Genomic DNA, 15172 nt, shown 5'->3' on the forward strand with positions numbered 1-15172 from the left:
TTTGTTTTGGGCCTTGGCCAAGATATCTTTTCTAGACTTGCTTTCACGTCAACGATTTTTAAAGTTCAACTAGAACCAGCTTCGAAGTCCAAAAGATATGTGCTTGTAATCAATGGAAAGCTCTTTGAATGTAGTTTCCAACAAAAAATGAATCATCTCATTTGGAGCTCTATGGAGAAAGTAATGGGTAATGCACTCAAAACAAGGTCAGAGATGATAAGATGATGTCTTGAACGAGTTTTGGGCTAGTTTCTTTAGTTAGACTTGCATGTGACGTGATTTATTAAGATGTCGGCAAGTGTACCGAATCGTATCAAGTAATATAAAATGGTAAGACCAAGTATCGTATCCCAGAGGACTCATAGCACTAAACAATTGTGTAATTGCTTAACTAATTAAGACTTTAGAACAATTTTTTGGGTTTTGAATGCAAATGCAATAAAAATAAACATGAATGCAATTTGATCAATTGAGGCTAATCACTCTCATGCATATATGAATTCTTCTTCTTCATTAATGTCAATGTCACTTTCTAAAGTACTTAGCACCCAATGTCTCGGCGAAAAAAGTTTATCCTTAATTACTAGTTTACAATGTCTTGTCTCCCTAATAATTAATTTTGCATTACAAACGGAAGCTTAAGACAACCAAAACTCATATCCCTATGTCCAGGCAATACTGCTTTTGGGAGAAATTCTCCAGATCTAGGTTTCCCCGTATGTGTCCATATCACGAAAACCAATAATCATGTCATGAATGAGTTAAACATAACAAGCATAGAGCAAAGAAGAATAACCCTAATAATTAATGAAAGAAGCATATATAAATTGGAATCAATTCAAATACATGAGAGTTTAAAGGTTACATCTTCTCCAACAACAAATAAGGTTTAGTTCTCCATTATCATGAAAAAATTAGATGAACAATGGAATGAAAAAGATATAGAATCCCAAGAAAGTGAAGAGGAGAGCTCCCACATCCCCAAATTTGCCTCCAAGGGGCGAAAAATGTGTTTTTGTGCTCAAGCCAATAAGAGATATCAATCCTAGGTCGTGCAAGTCCTTAAATAGATCTAAATTGGATCATGGGCCAACGTTGCTGGCACTCAGCGCCCTAAGTGGGGCGCCCAAGCGAAACTATGAGAAAACTGGCGCTCAGCACCACTAAAAGGGCGCTCAAGCTTTGTGCGATACATGAAAATGGCGCTCAAGCTTTGTGCGATACATGAAACTGGCGCTCAGCCCTGACTGGCTGGCGCTCAGGGCCCCTTTCTGGCGCTCAGCTTCAGCTTGACTTTTCTACACTGCGTCTTTTTCTCTTTTTCTGCATTTCAACTCCTTGGGACTTTAACTCCTCTTTTAAATCATTCCAATAACCTACAAAATCAAGGGAATTTAGTGATAAAATCATCAAGTATACCCTTTACTCACTTATTCACAAAACTATACTAAAAACCTGAGTTCAAGCAAGCTTCTAAGTAAAAAAGGATTTATTTAATATCAAAATTGAATCACAGATAACGGAATTTTCAACCGTTTTTAGTTAGACTTGCATGGGACGTGATCCAAAAATTTTTTAGGCTTAAGGTACTTGGATAAAGGCTCCCTTGCATGTGATTGGATGAAGGAAAGGTAAGATGTGATTGGATGAAAAAAGGATAGAGGCTCTTATTCATCCCCTTGGCCAAATAAGCTTCTATGCTCTTTCTCAAGTACATGTACTCTAGCTCTCTCCTTCAACTATAAGAGGAGAGACACCTTTTTTCTAATTTTTAGAACTTGAATGAATATAGAGAAACTTTTCCAAATTTGTATGCCTCTCTTCTTGGTTCTCATTGGAGTTGTCTTCTATTCTAGACTTTTTCTTCCTTTTCCTTCAAGGTTGGCCCAACGTCCTTCAAGGACCTTCATCAAACCACAAAATTCAAGTCATTCTTCATCTCTTCTACATTGCTTTCTTTATTTCATCTTGTCTCCCTGGAGCTTCATTAATAAGGTTGAAGGAGCATCTCCATCAACTAATATGTTTAATGTTATTTGCTTGCTGTTTACAATTTTGTACCTAGACTACTTTTGTTGGTTGTTGTAAACCTTCAAATACATTTTAAATATATTCAAAATAATCCAATTTAGCACTTAGAAGTGATCAAACAGTCGATGTCCAGAAGTCAAAGTTGATCCTTCACATGCAAGCAACATCTACCTTTGGAGGTCTTCAACAAATAAGCTTATAAGTCTCTCTTTTTTTCAACTATTAATTCTTGTCTTGAATGTTTTGTCTTGAGTCTTTATTGTCTTTACAACACTTGATTTAAGTCATATGTGATTTTTTTATAGGAGTTTTCTAGTACTCTCTTGAATTACATTTGTCAGAGTCAATTTCATCTTTGAATCTTGTATGCTAAATTGAGATGGATCACCCTAGGATTAAAATGTGTATGCCTTGCTTGTATGTTCTACAATAGTAGAAGTATTCATCAAACATAAAATTCATTTTGTTCAAACACACATACACACCTTTAAATGCTTGGTCGAGACTAATGTGCTGCATCATTTAGCCAATAATCCAAAATAAACACCAACCTGTTTTTTCCTCGTTGTTTTAAGTCTGGCCGAGACACTCCTTTAGCCTTGTGTGTGTTTGACATCATCATTTGAGCTTCCACTATCATCAATTTACAAAATATATAGGTTTGAAGCATGCGAAATTATTTCCATTCATTTTAGATCTTTCTCTTCTTGCATATATAGAGTTATTGGTGTGATTGCCTCTTGCTTGTGTAAATTCAGTATTGTTGCACTTTTTAGCTGTCCATTTATCTTGATTGTTTCACGATTCTAATTTGTTGTCTCATTGTCTTTTGTTGTGCCTCCTTTAATTTTTTTCACACCATTTTCTTGCTTTTTAAAGTTTTTTTCCATCATTGTCTAACAAGTTTTCATTGATTTCTGGCCTCTTGGTGTGTACGCCTCTTGAAGTGTATTCGTGATTAAGTGTGGGTTCATTATACATCTTTCATTTGCTTTTGCATTGATTTAGAAATTTGAAATTGTTCTTTGAGAGCCCATTTTATCTCTATAGAAGATTGTGTGTGAGAATTGTTAGTGTTTTTTTTTCTGACTTTCACTAACCTTTTGGCTTTGTAACTTGCTGGTTTTTGTCATGTAAACATGTTTATAGGTTCAAGGCAGTCTTCCTCCAAAGCTGATAGTAATATTAGCAGCACCACTAACAAATTTAACTTGGAGAAAGCCTTCAACCAAATGCAACACCAAATTGATTTTCTCAAGCATAGAATGGAGTATTAATTCAATTTGAAAGGGAAGCAAGATTTTGGACACCAAGAACATAACCATACTGCTCATGGTGATGGTCCTTCCAAGAAGCGCCAAGATGATAGAGTTGGTGGTGACCAATTACTTCATTTGCCAAAGCTCAACTTGCCTTCATTCCATGGAGAAGAAGATCCTTTTCTATTTTTATATTGGCTAGCTAAAGTAGAGCAAGTTTTTATTTGTATAGTGTAGATGTAACTTTGCGTGTAAAGTTAGCTTCCTTAGCATTAGAGGGATACGCCATGCAATGGTTAAATAGGATGACCTTAACCACCATGGGCTCACACGCGAGCACTTGAGAACATTTCAAGGAAATTTGTATTTAGCACTTCATACCTCCTCCTAGTCAAACTTCTATATCAACAAGCCAACACATCATATTGAGAATATCATACATCACAAATTTAACAATCATACAATAACATGTGTTGAACTTATATCAACAAAATAAATAAATAACATATCATTTAGGTTCTACCAAAGATGTAACCATAAGATCACTTTAGCCCATCAAAGATCTCTCACTAAGTGAGCAACACAAACCCTGCTAAACATATCAACTCTTAAAAGAAATATATTCAAATATCAATATAACTTTATTTGTAAACTCATTTTTTTATTAGACCTTACAATGAGAGTTGAGATAGACGTTTCTTTTTGTAAAATGTTGTTCGTTTAGACAAATGTTATTCAATAGTTCATTGGATGATTCAATTTGATAGACGTTTCCTATTATCAAACGCTATTTATAACACTTTGTCTATTAGACAATATAATCTAGAAAACATTATTGTAGGCTTGTTTTTGTCTAGAAAATATGTTCCAAAATATATTTCTCTTGGACGTTTTTCTTTTAAAATAATATTTCTTTCAAAGTGATATTTTGTTTAGTGTTGTTTGTTAAACTTCAAACCTTGGGTTACTAGACGGTCTAGTCTCTAGACAATATTGTTTTAACAATCTCCCCCTTTTTTATGTTTAACAAATACACATGCTAAACAAAATGATTTTGAAAAGATTTTAGGACATATGTATTAGAGCGTGTATATGTATCATAGTATGTGATTATAAAATTTTTCAGAGCTATCAAATTTTCTTCAAACTATCAAAGCATTTATATATCAGAGCTTGTTAACTTAAACAGTTTTAAGCGAAGTATATCAAAGCTGAGTATATTAAACATATCAGCGTGATGTATGATTCTTATCAAAGTGAAATGAATATCAAAACAATAGTATCAGAGTAGATATGTATCAGAGCTAACAAATATAAGCAACCAAATATAAGTAGATTTTTGGAATGCAACAGAGCAGAATGAGATATATCATAAATTTTTCTGTATTGAGTATCAGATTATAACATTCAAAACTATCAGATATCATGTCAACTTGAGAAAATGATTTACGTTTCTTACCAACCTGACCAGGCTAGGAACGTGACACATCTTTTGTGATTAAGCTATCTTACGGACCTGAGGACATAATACACGTGTCTTAAACGGGTTGAAAATGTGACACACAGTTTACCACGTAAAAAAAAAACTAATGACAATGGTCATAAAGAACTAAATCCAAAAATTTCTAAAAGAAAAAAAAATTAAAAATGAATGAAAACCAAAATCAGACGATAATTTAGAGATAGAAAAATATATTTAATCCAATATTTTTCAAGTAATCTTCATTATATTTATCTTTGGAGTTTGAATTTTTTTCCATTAAGAAACAATATATCACTACAAAAATTTAGATTTTTTCCGGGGTTATTTTTTTCATATCCGACGGTTTTAACCCTCGGAAAATATGTTACTCACGGTTAGGAAAACAGTTGGGAAAAGCTGCGTCGCTAAGTAATTTCCGGCGGTTTTTTAAAAAACTGTCGGAATTAGTGGGGGTTTTGAAAAAACCGCCGAAATTAGAGGGGGTTTTGAGAAAACTGTCACAATTGACGGGGATTTTGAGAAAACTACCGGAATTAGCGGGGGTTTTGAGAAAACAGCTAGAATTAGTGGGGGTTTTGCTGAAACTGCCGGAACAAGTGGGGGTTTTATTTGGAACCGCCAGAACTAACCGGGGTTTAATAAAACTGCCGATATTTTCTGTTTTATCTAGTTGAGGTTTTGAAAACCGTCGGTAGTGGTAATAATTTAATTTTTTTATTATCCAAATGATTTAATTAATGTGATTAACATGAAATATATTTAATATTAAAGAAACCAAAAGTAATTATTATTATTTAAAATAAATTATAAAATTAAAAATACAATTAATTTATCAACTTAAGAAATAACACATGTTCGGTCCTAAAAATTAAAAATAAACATGTTCTTCTACATAACAAATCAAAAAGTACTATGAATAACAATTATCATTCTTGTTGTTCTTCATTTTCTTCATCGTTTGACATGCTTTCTTGATCAATATAAATTAAGAATATAAATAAAGAACTATTCCTAAACCTAAAGCAGAAAAGCACAACAGAGTAAATATTAAATGAACAAACAAGATATAAATTGGAATAAACAAGATATAAATCTTGCAAGAAAATTAAAAGAAAATAGTAACAATAATTCTATAATTGGAAAGACCAAAAAACAAATATAAAAATTGGAACTGAAATCAAAAGAAAAAGAACATTTCCCATGAGCTATTACCGTGAAAACAAGGCAATAAATTCCCATCTATATTAGTATTAGAATCTTTAAAATAAATTCAATTTATCAAGCTTTTCTTCACTCATTTATTCCTTAAAGCATCAACGTGTTTCTCTTCGTAAGTATTGTAGATAAAGTAAATGTCTTAGAACCTATAAAACATCTAACTATATTAGTTTTTAATACTTTCAATAAAAAAAATGTTATTACTGAAAATATATTATATAATTTGGTAAAATATAATTTTATAAAAAAAATATATGAGAATAGTTTTTCTGGTAAAAAAAACACTCTTTTAATAAGATTATTATATTATTAAAAAATAATCAGACAAAATCTATTTAAATAAGAATTTTGATATCTTTCCATAACAGAAACAAGTTTGACAACTTACAACTACAACAGGTATGCAGACAACTTTGCTTTCATCTTTGAACCACACAAGTTGAGCTGGAGACATCAAGAACAATAATCAGTAAGATGAAACAATAAATAAAAGGAAATTGGCAACAAATCAAGCTCAAGCTGTGCCCTAGCAAAATGAAGTTTTAGACATCCTAGAATGGTTTTTTATGATGTTCAGAATCTCAAAGGGAAAAAGGGTCCCTAAGAAGTTTGTTAGATTACAATTGAAAGTATGGCACATCTTGATCTCTATATGTAATGAAAGGAGACATAATTCATCCAATTATAGAAAGAGAAATGAAAAGTTTTCAAAATAAAGACCAAATTGCATAACTTTAGTGGAGCCATGGAAAGAAAGATAGTCTTTAACAAAGCAAGTATATTTGCTCTTTTTTTTTAACAAAGAAAAACATTGACAGAAATAATATGGTTAGGGAAAAACACATTGTACTTCTTTATTTGCAAAACAAAAGGGAAGGAGAGAAAAGAGAGATTGGTAAAAGGTGGATAAAGTTAGATATGCATAAACTAGAACTAGGATGCCAATCATTAGCAAGGAATAAACATTTTTCTCCACCTAATGGAAGCACCAACGATGCTTCACATGCTGCATGGGAAAGTAAAGTGAATCGAAATTGTAAAACCAAATGACAAAGAAGTTTATCATTATTCTTGAATGTATATTGTTAATCTAGTATCAAATCTAAAATTAACAAGAATATACCTGATTATCTCCAAAAGTCACAAAAACAATGTTGTGGGATGTCAGACCTCGGAAAAACGCACCCAAACCCCTCCTGTCAGTCATTTAAAATGCACCCAAAACCCTCTGCATGGACGCCAGGTGTCAATCAACAAGGATTCGAAAATCAGATAGTGGAAGGCAGGTGTCGGCAGGAGAGCGGACGTCCGTTGGGACGTGGGAAGCAAAAATTGATTTTTCTGAAAACCCGTACCCACTCTCTTCTGAATGCACCTTCTTCTTTCCAAACTCTGATCTTCCATTTCTCCTTCTTCTCTCTAGAAACTCTCCCTTCTCTCTACTGAAACTCACCTTTTCTCTGCTCCGATCACCGTTCAGGTACCGTAGGAGCATTCCCGGCGTCCCAAGCTACAATCTGAACCGAACAGTTCCAAGTTCTAAAACTGGTAAGTCTTTTGTCCTTAGTCGTTCGTTCTATAGTACATGCAAACCAAGTCTCGGTTGCATGTTGATACCTTGTCTGATCCATTTTTGGTTTCTGGTTGTTGGTTAGTTTAAGAATTGTGGAACGCAAGGGTAGAAGAGATTTTAGTCAGACAAAACATACTTCTGCCTCTAGGACGATCGTTCACACTAGAGGTAAGGGAAGCTTATTTAATTTAATTTATATGTTGTTGCACTGTATGAACGTCCGTTATTTGACTGAATGAATATGATGCATGATGGTTGATATGTTTGGATTGTTTATGTGGAATATGATTTATTAGTATGATATGGAGTGTAAGAAGTATGCAAATTGATTATGATATGGATTTTATAAAGTTATGAAATTATGTAATGAGAAATGAGTTGAACATAAATGAGTCCTGAATATGAAATTTTCCTATGATAATGTACGTTCGTCATTGAACGGTCTTTGACCGTTCGGTGTTTCTAGTAAACTGGTTTGACATTGAATTCTTTCATTTGGAAAGAATTCTAGTTGAGGACAAGCGCCTTCTTGTAGTAATGTTGTGCTTGAGCGTTCGGCCAAGCGTAGTTGCATCTGAGCTTTCAGTGACAAACATAGATCTGGTATATATATATATATATATATATATATATATATATATATATATGTATATATATATATGTATTTGTATATGGTAGTTATTCTTAGACACAATTCCGATAATATCTTCTTTATTAATCTTTTATTTTAAGTTTAGCAGTGCTCGATCTCACACCAAACTCTTGTAATGAGTGATGCTCGGTCTTATACCGAGTGCTCGGACTCGTTCATAGTAAATCAATCTTGATGAAATAGCATTCATCCAATTTCAGTAGAATCTCCTTTACCGTGTTCGGTCATTGACCGGCATTAGGTTTCTGTATATGAATTATTGTAAATATGGTTCTTTAATGTCTTGACGTGTATACATTCATTGGATCCGGCCTAGAGCCCCGTACTTGATTTATTCTTTGAGTATTGGTTTGAACTTACGAGAGTCAGTTCATTCAACTGATTCACGTTATAAATAACGTTCGTCATATGGTATATGATTGTACTCGGTCTATTCCTAAATCTATTAGTAACCCTTTTAGTTTTATTCTAATCTGGAACGAGCGACTTCTCGGTCTCGTTCTTAGTGTTCAATCCTCGTTCTGAGTGAGGACTGAACGTTCGGTATTTGAAGTTATTAGAAATTGTGATATAGATGAAATTAAAATGATGGGTAATAAATGATAAAGAGTATATGAGACTAATGAAATGATGTGAAATATGAACGAGCGTTCCGGGGAGGAACGACTCATGAGTGAATATTTGAAAGTTGTAAAGTATGACTGTGGTAATGCTAAGCTGTCGATTCATCGTGATGTTCCGTGAGTACTCGTCCTCATGTAGAGGAGGGTAGGTCATGTGTGGGAACGACAGGAGGTCCTAGTCCTTAGGGGTACTTTGGGCAGATAGGATTAACCTCGGGTGGCAGCTGATGAGAGTATTCCAGTTACTACATCACCTGGGTGCACGAACGTCGTAGCTACACAGATGTCATACAGTCCGGACGGTCAGTCTAGTGATAGGTTTTGTATGATGCGTATGTTGAATTTCTATTGTGTGTTGGATTGTTTAGAATATATATTGATGCATGAATTAAATTATATAAGCTTACCCTGTGTCTTCCTTGTGTTGTCTGGTTTTGTACGTCCGTCCTTGTTGTTGCAATGATCATCTGTGTGGATGTGAACAGGAGGAGACGAGCTACTTGAAGAAGCGCTGGAAGAGGAAAACTTGGTAGGAGTCGAAGTTAAGACCGAACAGTAGGAAGATCGGTCAGTAGGGTAGTTTTGTAGTGAGGTGGTCGTTCGCCTCTTTCTCATCTTCGTATGTATGATCGTTCGGTAGATGTTTTTGAAAACCGTTCGGTCAAACTTGTGGTTATATTTTGAATATATGTGGTAACTCTCTGTAATGTCGTTCGGTCATAACCGTGCGTTCGTTTTACTGTTAAGACTGAACTGAGATATTATTAAATGTAATTATTTGATTATATGGTTTATTACTATATTTTTGGGATGTTACATGGACACTCCAGTCAAAGGTTTTTCATCTCTTTCAAAAACTCTTCAAAGACCAAAAAATGGCATCCTCTAAATGAAACTAGAGGGATGCAACATTATTCTTCAATTGTCATCTTAACATAACATTGATACACCATATTCTCAATCCTATGAAAAAGTAGAGGAGTTTAACTAACTTAATGGAATTAGAACAAGTCAGAGAGATTATCACATGCATGAAAATGAAAATGAGTAAAAAAAACTTTTTTAATATGGGAATGAAAAAGTGATGAAGGAAATGTATCAAACCAGTCTCAGGAATCAAGCGGAAGCCAACAAGATAGCCAAAATCGTGAATGAAAAAAAATCATCAATCTCTATGTCCCTCCAATATATGAGTGCCTAATCAGCACCTTTCCATACCTTAAAATACAATTTAATCATAAAATGGTGGAAGCCAATAAATGGAGAAAGTGATAAATAATATGATATGCCAATAATTCTAAAAGAACAAACCTCGTTACAACTTGTATATCTCCTTAAACCATCATAACATCCTGTGAAAAGCATGCAAACACAATAACACTCAATTTTAAATTCTTAGTGAAGGAGATACAAGTAAAAAACCATTCAACTTAGTAAACTAGAATCAGAATTTTTATATCAGTCAAAATTACACAAACACTAGGTAAACAAACAAAAAGTATTCTACATAACCTATTCACAATGTTAGGTTGTTTCCCCTTAATACTCCTAATGTCACCATCAACCACAATGCAAAACCTCAAAAAGGGAACTCATGAGTTAAAAAAATGGCTTTAAAATAACACTCATTAACTCAATGACCAAAACATGAAAAAACCTACTTAAAATAGGATTTGGTTATGTCTTCTAGTTACTGCCAATTCAAAAATAATGGCATATTACAGTTGAAGGAAACAACCTTAACAAAACTACAAATGCATGAATACTATTGAAGGAAACAAAATTCCACAAAGATAACCAGCAAATAGCATCTAGAAGAAAGTAAAGTTGCACAGAACCTTGATTTTTTCCAAAATATTGTACAACCATCAATTGGATTACTTGTACGCATCTATAAGAAGAAAGAATGTTATTAGACTTTATAATGCATCAGAACTATTTATTTAACATGAAACGAGCTCCCATGATATTGTTCTCACTCAACAATGCCCTTTAGGAGAATCAGAAATGGTTTCCAAAAAACAATGGTTGTGCCGAAAGCTTTCGATACATTATTGGCAATTCAAAGGACTAAAATAACACATTGGTTGATGAAAGGAAAGAGAGGGAGGTGAAAATACCTTTAACTTTCTTTTCAATCCGGGCCTCACCAACCATTCTAGTAGCCACACCAGCACCAGTCCAAGAAAACCCCAAATCAATTACTAAAAAATCAAGAGTAAAACCCTAAATTCTTTCCCGTTTTTGTAAATAATGAAACCCTAAATCTATTCTCGTCCTCCATCATTCTACTGCAAAATAAAAAAAAGGAAAGATGAGAATTACCTGCAAGTTGAGATGTAGGTTTGTAGGTTGTACAAGGAAGACGGTGAATGACTCACGATTCAGTGGTGGCGAGATGATCTTGCTGCGATTTCTTGCAGGTTTTGCAGTGGCTAGGTTTGGTGCTAATGGTGGTTGCGAATCTTAGAGCTACAATGAGTGGTTGAGACTTTGGTGGAACGAACCTCAGAGGTGGCTCGTGGTGGTGCCTGCGTGAATAGGTTTTCCTGTTGGTTGCAATGAAGAAGATGGTAGGTGGTTGTTGATTCGTCACGGCGGCATGAGACTAATGGTGAGATCTATGATGGAGAAGAAGAAGCGGTGTCGCCGCTGGTGGGAGGAAGAGAAATTGATGGTCTGCTTACTTGTTGTTCAAATGCAGGTTAGTGAAGATGGATGTGTAAACAACTTCGATTGGGAGAGAGAAGAAGGAAAGAAAGAGAAATATTACTGCGATTTCAAAGAGACAAGAAGTGGGAATTAAAAAGTTTTAGAATATTTATGTGTGGTATAAAAACTCATAACTTAGTTGTGGTCTTCACTAACCACCAGAAATTTAGGGGGGGTTTTCATAAAACCACTAGAAATTTAAGGGTTTTAAAAACACCGAAAATAAACCCTGACTATATTGTATTATTTTTGTAGAGTATGAGCTCTTGAAGGATTGAATTGAAGTCAGCACTAGTAGAGGTTTTAGAAGAGAATTACAAGAAGTAGAGGAGGTTTGATGAAGACTGATTGTGTGGCAGACACACCAAGATTAATTATGTGAAAGAAAGATTCGTATTAATTGAGGTTTAGAGGTTCTGATTTGTTTCGAGAAGGATTGCTAGACCAAATCTACACTATTGATCACTAGGACATTTTAACATAGAGGCAAGGTTTTCATGTTCGTAAGGTTGTGGGGAGTAGTATCTTTGACAAAATAGGTTGTTTCTTCTATCTGGTAAGTCTAATTTTCAAGGACGAAAATTCTTGTTGTTGGGGAGAATGTAAGAACCGAGAACTTTAAAGATTTTGGAGTGGACAGGTGTGTGGGAATAATGAGACCGAATGATTTATATTAAAATAATATTACTATATAAAGGAAAATTTCAAATGTTCGTCCCATTTTCTAATACAACCATTTCTCTCTAAATCTTCTTTTTTTCTTTTCTCCTCTTCTCTCTAGAAATCTCTCATCTTACTTCATCTGATTTTCAATCAGACCGAGCTTAAGTAATCTTGGAATCAAAAACATCCTTTTCCACCGATCAAAGTCTTGTTTAGAGCTGGTAAGTCTCGATTTCTTGAGCTCTTGTGAGATTTCGAAACTTTTTTACACATGCAAGCCAAGTTTTTGGTTGCATGTGTTCATCAGCTTCTTCTTCCCATTTCTGATCACATTTATAGTCTTTTGGTGGTCTATCCTCATCAATCAATGAGCTACAGGTGTTCTTGGGATTTTCTGGAAGTGTGAGCAAATTTCTGGAAGGGTAGAAGATTTTGTTTCGTTAAGAGGTAAGGGAAGGTAGTTAAATTAAATTGTGATTTTCTATGTATGAAATTACTGTTTGGATGGTTGCATGTGTGTAACTTGAATGTTTGATTGAATTGTGTTGAATCTATGAATGCTGGAACCTATGAACTAGTTGGAGTTTCTCTGCATAAGTTTCGATCTGTTATAATCTTAAGAAAGTGGGTATGCGAATATGATAGTTTGGGGTTGGGAGTGAAATCTGGTATGGGACTCTTTAGGATGATGTTAGAACGATTTTAGGTACCTTTGGATAGGCTTAAAATGGTATATGAATCATGTTTGGAGGATTAGAAGTTGGGAAGTGGTAGGAATTGGTGAAGATAGTGGTTGATCATGATTTTGTAGCTATTCTGCAGAATTATGCAAATAGCCGAGTGGCATTCATTGACCATTTGGCTTTCTTCTTGTGTTCGATTTTAACTGAGTTCTACTTCTGTAGAGCTTTTCAGTTAATGACCGATTGGTCTTGTACTAGTATTTTGTTTTAGTCATAGCGATCGGTCTTAGTGAGGTGTGTGGTCTCTTAGTAGCGATCGGTCATAGTAAGGTGTGTGGTCTCTTAGTAGCGATCGATCTTAGTGGGTTGTGTGGTCTCTTAGTAGCGATCGGTCTTAGTGGGGTGTGTGGTCTCTTAATAACGATCGGTCTCCAACATTCACAGGGTGTTCGGTATTGTTCATATATGTTTGGTGATTTCTGTAAGGCCCATATTTATATTTATTCCAATGTGCTATTTTAATTAATTGTTCCAATTGCTTTGATGGTTGATGTATGCATTATCAGAATGGTGTCAAATTGAAAGTATGGTAATATGTATGTGAAAGAGAATTCCAAGGAGGAATGTCTCACACTACAAAAAAGAAGGGCATTACCGAAGGCCAAAAGCCCTCGGAAACAGCCCAAAATCGTCAGTAAAAGGTAATTACCGAAGGCTTATCGACGACCAAAGAGCCCTCGGTAAATCCCTTGTCGCTAACATTTACCGAGGGCTTTTGTCCTTCGGTAATTACCGAGGGCTTTTGGCCCTCGGTAATTACCGAAGGACAAAAGCCTTCGGTAATTACCGAATAGCTGAAAAAAAAAGTATAAACTCAATTTTCGCACAGTGTTGCGTGAATGTTGTGTCAACTTGTGTGTCTTCGTTCGAGTTCAATTCTTATCCGTTTTCCATGCAATTTTTTTTCATAGTTTCGTCTGGATGTCTATTTTAATGTATAGTTTTTATTTTGCTCAAATTCCTTCTGTGTTGTTCCCAGTATTTTTTTTTACTCCCCTATGTCAGCTTAGTGCTTACTGTTTGAGTTACTTCTAATTTGTGTGCATTGTTTGTAATACTTGTCATAGTTGGAATAACACACGGACCACATGTGCAAGTGTTCACGGTTTCTTAAATTATTTGGAAGATAGTTGATAGTTTGTTACATACATGCCATAGGAAAATGTATTTTGGCAAAGCATGTAGCAAAGCTACGTTGGAAATCACTAAAGAGTTGAAGTGAAATGATGGAGGGACCACTTTGCAAGTGTTCACGGTTTTATTGAGAAGCTTATATGATGATTGGCAAAACAAATTCAGAAGAGTAGCTTGCATATGCACGTCCAAACCAAATTGAAAAGCATCCACATGAACAATTCTTTTGGCAAACATGGGAGCCACCACCTAGCATTGGATAACTTTTCTTTGGCATAAGGAAATTGTAAAATAAAATTGGGGTCAACACTTATTAAAACCTCACCATTTTATAGCTAGAAGAAAACAAATGTGCTGCCACATTAGAATGAAGTGTATACGTGAAAATGGATGGAAAAGAGGGGACCACATGTTGAAATCTCACATCCAAAAGAAGCTACAAAGTGCTGAATTTTATTCAATGTTTCACGGCTGCAACTCCAACTCCTTTCTTTCAGAATTTTGCAAAGGACAAAGCTAAACACATGGAACAAAAGTTGGGGCCACCACATTCTATTGTTGGCTGGAAACGTGGTTTTTAATTGGTTTGGGAGAAAGCATTTCATTCTCTTTGGTGCTGTTACGAAAAGAGAGAAAGCTGCCACATCCTTCTTTGCTGGAACAAAAATAAATAAATGGCAGCAGAGAGCACATCCAGCTTGGTTAAAGACGGTCCAACACCTTGCAAGAAGCAGCTAGCTGCGTGAAGAGAAGCCACTTGCAGCGCGAATGAAGTGAAGACAATTCCACCAACAGCTGCAGCTACCTACACGATCCAGTTTGCAGCAGTCCAGCCACGTAGAGAAGCTTCACTCACGGCCTTGGAAGGAGGGGAAACATGTCTAGCAGTTGTAGCTACCATCACATCCAGTTGGGAAGAAGGAAACTCACGGTTTCTTTGAGAAGCATGGCAGCAGCTCACGTTCAAAAGAAAGGCTTCTATGGAGTGGAAGAGCTAAGAGAGAAAAGGAGATGAGTTCACGGCTGAATGGAGTTGGATGTGTGAAAGAAGAGGAATAGGGAAGGAAAGTCCAGCCACCAC

Source organism: Vigna umbellata, chromosome 7, assembly GCF_029865625.1.
Source record: "Vigna umbellata cultivar VRB3 chromosome 7, Vumbellata_1.0, whole genome shotgun sequence".
Classification (NCBI taxonomy): Eukaryota; Viridiplantae; Streptophyta; class Magnoliopsida; order Fabales; family Fabaceae; genus Vigna; species Vigna umbellata.